Source organism: Podarcis cretensis, assembly GCF_951804945.1.
Source record: "Podarcis cretensis genome assembly, chromosome: 6".
Lineage (NCBI taxonomy): Eukaryota > Metazoa > Chordata > Lepidosauria > Squamata > Lacertidae > Podarcis > Podarcis cretensis.
In genome coordinates, this window is record NC_137175.1 from 45,532,576 (window position 1) to 45,539,549 (window position 6,974).

At 39.4% G+C, this 6,974-nt stretch overlaps 1 protein-coding gene across 2 annotated transcripts in view; it reads right to left on the reverse strand.

Moving 5' to 3' along the window:
- FOXP4 (forkhead box P4) overlaps positions 1-6,459 on the reverse strand; it is a 153,521-nt gene extending 147,062 nt beyond the window's left edge. The window contains exon 1 of one of the 2 annotated variants that reach the window (XM_079980874.1): positions 6,255-6,459. The gene's annotated coding sequence lies outside the window, so the exon portion shown is untranslated. Of the gene's footprint in view, positions 1-5,941; positions 6,063-6,254 lie in introns of those variants that run through there. The other variant, XM_079980873.1, reaches the window with a different exon arrangement.
- Between the last annotated feature and the right edge of the window lie 515 nt (positions 6,460-6,974).

Here is a 6,974-nt window from a genome sequence, read left to right on the forward strand (position 1 = left end):
TAACCGTCCTCTATACAGACAACTTCTGTTCACCAGACAAGCAGGGTTTTTACAAAACAAAACGAGACTCCAGGTTTTCCCAATGAATCCCCACACTATGGATCTTGGCTTAAATTACCTTATGTATACAAATGTGCAAGTGCACTTGTACTTTTTAATATACCCTCCTTCCTAGTTCAGCTTTTTAACCCTTTCCTAAAATCAGGATCTCTGTGGAAAATATATTAACGGGTAGAAATTCAATAATCAACTGAACCATCAGTTCAAACGTGCGCACACATATATACACTGTTATAAGACAAATTGAAACTGAATTCTGGAAATGTTCTATCTACTGCATTCCCCCCTGTATTGCTTCAAAACCCTTTTCACGTAAGACAAGCAGATTTTTCAAAGAAAACAAAAACTGTTTTAAATTCCATGTGCAAACTGCACACACTAGGACTGAAACTCCAGTGTGGGTAGAAGAACAAAGTCAAATGTGAAAATAGTATTTTTAACTTAAAAACAAAACAAACATTTCAAAAGCCTCCCTCTCGACTACCAAGAAAAAAATGTTTATGTCCAGTGAAGGAGCTTCTGAGACAAAGCAGCACAATGAATTAATAGATAAGTGTATTAATGTGTCTATTTGATACAGAGCCAGAAAAATTAACAGAACAAATCAACAAATGGAAGTGAATGAAATCTAGGTTTGTGGCACAGATGCCAATTTCAAAGTTTATATAATAGTAAAACTGCATTCAAAATTTGAAAATTTATTATTTTGTTAATCATATCTCCTATCACACACCTCCCAGGTACAGATTTCCCTCATATAATTTAAGTCATCACTCTCTTCCTATCAACAACAATTCTGAAGGTGTGTTTTAATCTGCCATGTGGCAATTACTCCCAGTGTAAGGAGGAAATCACTCAGCCCTGGAGGAAAGTGAATTAGCCAAGTTTGAAAGGTGGCATCCTGTTCTATGCAACAGCACAACAATGCCAAATTGAAAATAATTAAATCAAAACGGGCATCAGTGGGACTTGTTTTGAAGTTGTTGTCTTTAAATCATGTTAAAGATCTTTTATTGCCCTCTCTTAAGACAACTGGGATAAAACAATATATTTTTGCAGGCAAAAGCAAGTTCCTCCATAAGGAAGCAATAAGAGAGCCTTTTTCTACCCTGAAGGCCAAACCATACACAAGCAGAGTTTGATTATAACGGCTGATAACGAATTTCTTGCAGGATCTCAGTGCCAAGAACCTGTGTAACAATATGTTGTCTTCCTGAAGCACAGGGCACAGATGAGTAGCTTTATATGATGCTATCCCCTAACCTTTTTTTAGAGTGAATGCCTTTTCTAGAAACAAACACCTGCTACCAGTAAAGAAGGACTTTGGTGAACAAATGACTTCTCTCTCCGCTTCAACTTTCATGGAAAAGCACTGATTGGAAGTGCGAAGCGGAGGTGGAAAGCTCTTTACTAAATGGTGCCAAGCTATAAAATTTACATTCTAAGGGAAGGGGAACACATATATGCTCATCTTTTCTGTGAGATCCATCTCTTCACCCTCTAGTTTTCAGGTGGGGGTTCAGAATTCTGATTCTCCCCAGTTCTCACACAGGCACATGCTTTATCACAGCAGTCCTAACCATGGTTACTTGGAAGTAAGTCCCATTGAACTTAGTGAGATTTATTTCTGGGTGAATTGCACTGTATGTCACTTTTAAAAGCAAAACACCACAGTATCTTTTCTTCCTCCAACTTCGATCTCCCCCCACATGCAACAGAAACATTTCAGCCATCACCCCCTCCCTTCCCCATTTCAGCCCCACAGCGAGACACACACAAACATTATCAGATTCAAAAGCATCCCCTCTGCCATGAGAAAAGAAAAGCTCTTAGGCTTCTTTGGGCAAAAACTTCACAACTGACTGCACATAGTTCCCGGCTTGGTTATTAGAAAAGAAAAAGAAAAAGAGAAAGCGCCTGAAGTGGTTATTTTATTTGCTCTTTGTTTTATAGATTTCCCCCTTCTTCTTAAAGAAACCCTCCTTTCTATAAAGAGAATCTGAATTAGAGATCCACCAGATTTTTTGGTATTATTGATTGTACTCTTAATAAGTAAAAGAGCAATCGAAAATGTTAATATAATAAGAAAATATGCAGTGTAAATTGAATGAACTATTCACTCCAAATTATTTTCTCAATTATTACATCCTTTAGTCCTGCATGCAAACAAAAAACTTTTCTTATTATAATCCTAAACTGTGACATTAGAGTATCAGATGAACTTGACGACTTCATGGTCTAGAAAGTTACCAGTCCGGGAAGAAAGAAATTCCATGCCTATTTACCCAGCTTTCCTTACAATATTACACAATGGAGCTGTGAAAAGGCAGCCTACTGTATGTATCTTACTCTGCAAGAAGGTTTTTGCCTAACACCAGTGCTTAGTGCCTGTGGGACTGGAATACTCCCCCCCCCCGCCCCATTTAATCTTTGCTAAAAAAAGAATTCAAAAATGGATGGGAGAGAAGGTTTTTGATCATGCCAAAATACCATGCCAAAATACTCAAATTAATCATATAAGATAGCACTTTACTAGAGAAACATTTTTCCTTTTCAGTATGTTTGTAGTTTTAAAATATAACTAATCACTTGCATCAATTGTAACTAAATAGATGTTCTCCCCACTCAAAATTTAAATGTTTACAATCTATGCACATACGCATAAGCATTAAGTTTTGAAGATTTGTTTAAACTTCCAAGAACTTTATATAAAATCAATTCAAAATACAGGAAACACAGGAGCTCAGCAATTTACTCCACTTCAATGTGCACCCATTTCTGAGGGGGAGAAAATAAAGGAACAAAGATTTGGAACCAGAACCAACTCACACACACACACACCACCAGACCTGGTTTGCACAATAAATTATGAATCTGGTCCTGACCATCTTTCTTAGTTTAAATCTGACTGGTTTTTTTAAAACTTGAGAGGGGAAGGGGGTTAAATATTTTAAATCATGTTATACAAGCATCACTCACCTGCAATATATGCTCTCAGTTTAAAGTACAATTAACAGAAATTAAGAAATGTTAAATATGTGTAAAAATGGTTTAGGATCCTGGATGCTATTGCAGGTAGCATACACAACTCACAGGGCCCAGTGCCTAAGAAAGTAACACACTGTGACAATTTGACAGAAAATGGCCTGTGAGCAACACAAGCCCCTTCTTGTGTAAATGTTTTAACATGTAGTAATATATCTGTAGAATACTATACTATTTCTGTTGTTGATTATACCCACCTTTTAACACAATGTAATAATTCTTTTTTATTGTACACCCCACAGCTTTTCTGAAAGCATTAAACTGAAGTTATAAGCCATTGCTAAAAACTGGAGTAAATTTTTGTCTCCAAAGAAACACTATTTCGGACTGAGCACTTGATTGAAGTCACCAATGGACCCTGGAATGGGATCTGTAGTGAAATTCCTTAGGGCTAAATTAAGAAGAGACAAATCTCACTATGAGTTTGTCAAATGCATTCCTTGTAATACTGCGCTTCAAAAGATCTTTTAGAGTCTAAGTGTCTCTAATGAATTAGTATACCTATTCTCATCCATTCGAAGTTTATTTTGAACTTGAGAAGAGATGATTAAATGATTTCATTTTTTAAATACCAAATTCAATGGGAGTTTTTGTTTCAGATCACATACAAAAAAAAATGGTCTGCCAAAATAAAACCATTTTTAACACTCCCCCCATATTTGAACTCATCTGCGTTACGAAGCATTCAGAACTTTATCACGTATGAAAATTTATAAAAGAACCAAGATCTATAACTTTATTAATTATTCTGCTGTGTGTCAATGGTGATGAAATGATGATAGAAATGGAGCATTATCTTCATAGACCCATGTCAACTACAAGTTTTAAAATACATTTTACTTGAAACTTCTCAGCTGCCCAAGAAAGGCTGATAATGAATTTGATCCCTTTCTCTTAATGACCGACTAATGCTCACAAAACTATGATACACCTACTAGAAGACCCAGTCCCAACTCACAATCACAGCAAAATATCTACTGAGCTCCTTTTTTAAAAAAAATATATGTTGATGTTTTAGGTTGTTTAAGATTTGTGCTTTTAAAAAGTTCTCTCAGTTAGGAGAAGCCTATACAGATAAACCAAGAACACCACTTCTAAGCTCCTAAGTCTGAATATAAATTTTCCCCTTTCAAGTTTCAATCACCGTGGCATTTAAATTATATATATTTGCAACATTTCCCACTTCTATACAGATTTATATAGGTTATATAAAAATTTATATACGTCCCCCCCCCTCTTTTTAGGGAGCACTGGATGGCATCACATTGTATTATAGTGAACAATGTATACAATCATTTCTCTGCTAATTTATTTCAAGTTTGCTGCTCTAAGGGATATTAGAAACATTTCTAATTCAGAGGTGGCATTTAAAGGTGGGAGTAGAAGACTAATCGACAAGAAGCTGAGGAGGCAGACTGAAAGACTGATTGGGCCAAAAACATTACCTGACTGCAATAAATACATTTTGTGCATTTAAGAAATATATAAAACAAGGAAGATCAAGCTCGTTTAAGAATGTAGATGATAAAGTGAACTACTGTAACAACAGAGTATATTTATTGCTACCTTCCCAGCAGGAAATAATAATTTAAAGAGCCAATAAAGTTTTTTTTTAGTCTTGTTATTTAGAATAAAGCAAATTTAAATTTCAGCCACCGTATAAAAACCGGTAAGAAATAAGGGGAATTCAGGATTTATGAAATATTTTTCTAGCATCTCTACCACCTCAAAGTTTTATTACCCTAAATAGAACTAAGCCAGAGAGCCGATCTTTTCGCTAGACAAAAAACTTTCCTATCCGTTGCCAACTTGTTTGCCAGGAAAAAGTTATTTCAGAGTGGAGAAGACAAGAAATTCTGCTATCCCAATTCAGGATCTCACCCCCACTCTAATTGTGTACTCAAGAAGACCATAAATGTGAGTGCCTTTGAGCCTATCCATCCTGTCAATCACAATAAATTGTAATTCAAAGACACACTTACAGGACTGATTGATCTGCAGAAACCCCAAAGCGGTTTTGCAACATCTACTCCCCACCCCTCTTCACATTCACAAAACAGAGGAACAAAAAAAATTTAAAAAAAATCCACTCACTGCCTGCTCCTTCCTTCATTTTTCCCTAGAAGCAAGAACCTCTTATCCCTGCCTCCCATCCTCACAGCTCCCCCCATGAACAAAGAGGAAAGCTTTCCAACACCCCAACTAGTCTCACATATCCGATTCCTTTGGTTTCCATGCCACCCTCTGTAAATCCCAGCTGAAAAGTTATTTCCACCAGCACCTCTCTTTGTCTGGAGCGCTCCGTTTTCCGGGTACCCCGAACTTTCACGCGTCCCTTTTATCAAAAGGCACAGATAAATTAAACTGAGAGGAGGCTGCCTTCGCCAAGTAGTTTTTCTATATATATACTTTCCACATACACACCCTAACATCCTTGAGGTTGCAATCTCAAAGGGAGAGAGTAAGGAAGGATGCGGGAAAGGGGGGCGAGGGAGAAGGGAGGGAGGGAATCAACAAAGCATAAATCTCAGCCTCCTCCACACACCTGCTTTTTCCAAAACACCTGGGGGGCAGGCGCAACAGACCGGCCAGTTTATCAACTTTAAGTCGTTCCTGGTCGCAAATATTCAATGCAAGGTATATATATCTATCTTTAAAGCAGAAGAGTTCGCACAGCGGCGGGGGGGGGGGGGGGGTTGCAGAGAGAAAGAGGAAGGAACTACTGTATGGATTAAAAACTAAACTAGAAAGTTTAAGAGGAGGGGGGAGGGGAGGGTTGTTGTTGTTGCTGCTGCTGCTGCTGCTGCTGCTGCTACTGTTAAAAGATCCCACCAACCTGTTTCGATCTACAGCGCCTGGAATCGGGTCTCAACTTTTAACACCCCCCACTTGGAGCATGTGGCTGCCTCTCTGCTGCTGCCGCCGCCGCCGCCGCTGCTACCGCCGTTGCCGCCGCCTCGTCCAGCTTCGTCCCTTGCGGAGCAGAAATGCCTCCAGCTCCCAGCAGCCCGAGGTTCCCCCAAAGTTAAACACCTCGGAGACAAAGAGAGAGAGACAGAGAAAGAGAGAGAGAAAGAAAGAGGGAGAAGCAAGCCGACAGAGAGAGAGAGAGAAGAGAAAGCACTAACACAGTTCAGGCATGATCATACTTTTCTCCTGCCAAAGGCTTTGCCGCCGCTTTCTTCTCTTATTGTATTCGGGGGGGGGGTCCTGTTTCTTCTTCCTTCACCCCTTTCTCCTGTTCCGTTTTCCTCAATGGAAGTCTCAGAGGCGGGCGGGGGGGAGGGGGGAGTCAATCTATGTCTCGGGTCCCTCCTCTCTCTGTCCCATTCAGATGTGGAGATCAGCCTCTAATCACAGGGGTTGTGTCTGTACTGGAGATGTGACTTGAGAGCTGGGAAGGGAGGGGAGGGGGGAAAGAGAGAGAGAGAGAGAGAGTTACTTCCAGTTCTACCATAATCCATCTAAAGCAGGTGCAGCTCTTTTCCAAGCCCACAGGTCCTGAATGGAAAAGGAAGCCACGGGCGAGGAGCGCGGAGGAGAGGGGAAGGAAAGGTTTTTTTGAATCGAGGCGAGCAAAAGGCAGCGAGGCCCCTCTCTCAAGTCACTTTTTGGGGCCTTTAATACCTGAAATCGTGATTTCTCCGCACTTTTAATGTGTTAAGTTTCCCCTCCTTTCTTATATATTTGGGGGGGGGAGATAATAAGGGGTACATATTTTTCTTAGTTTTCTGTGTTTGGGGTTGTTCAGTTTTTGCTAATAGCCCTTGTGTTAGACTACCGATTCTGGTTTTAAAGACCCTGCTGAAAGCGTGGCCTCGCTGCTATGTCATACCTTAATATATTTTATCAAACAGTTTAATGGGCAT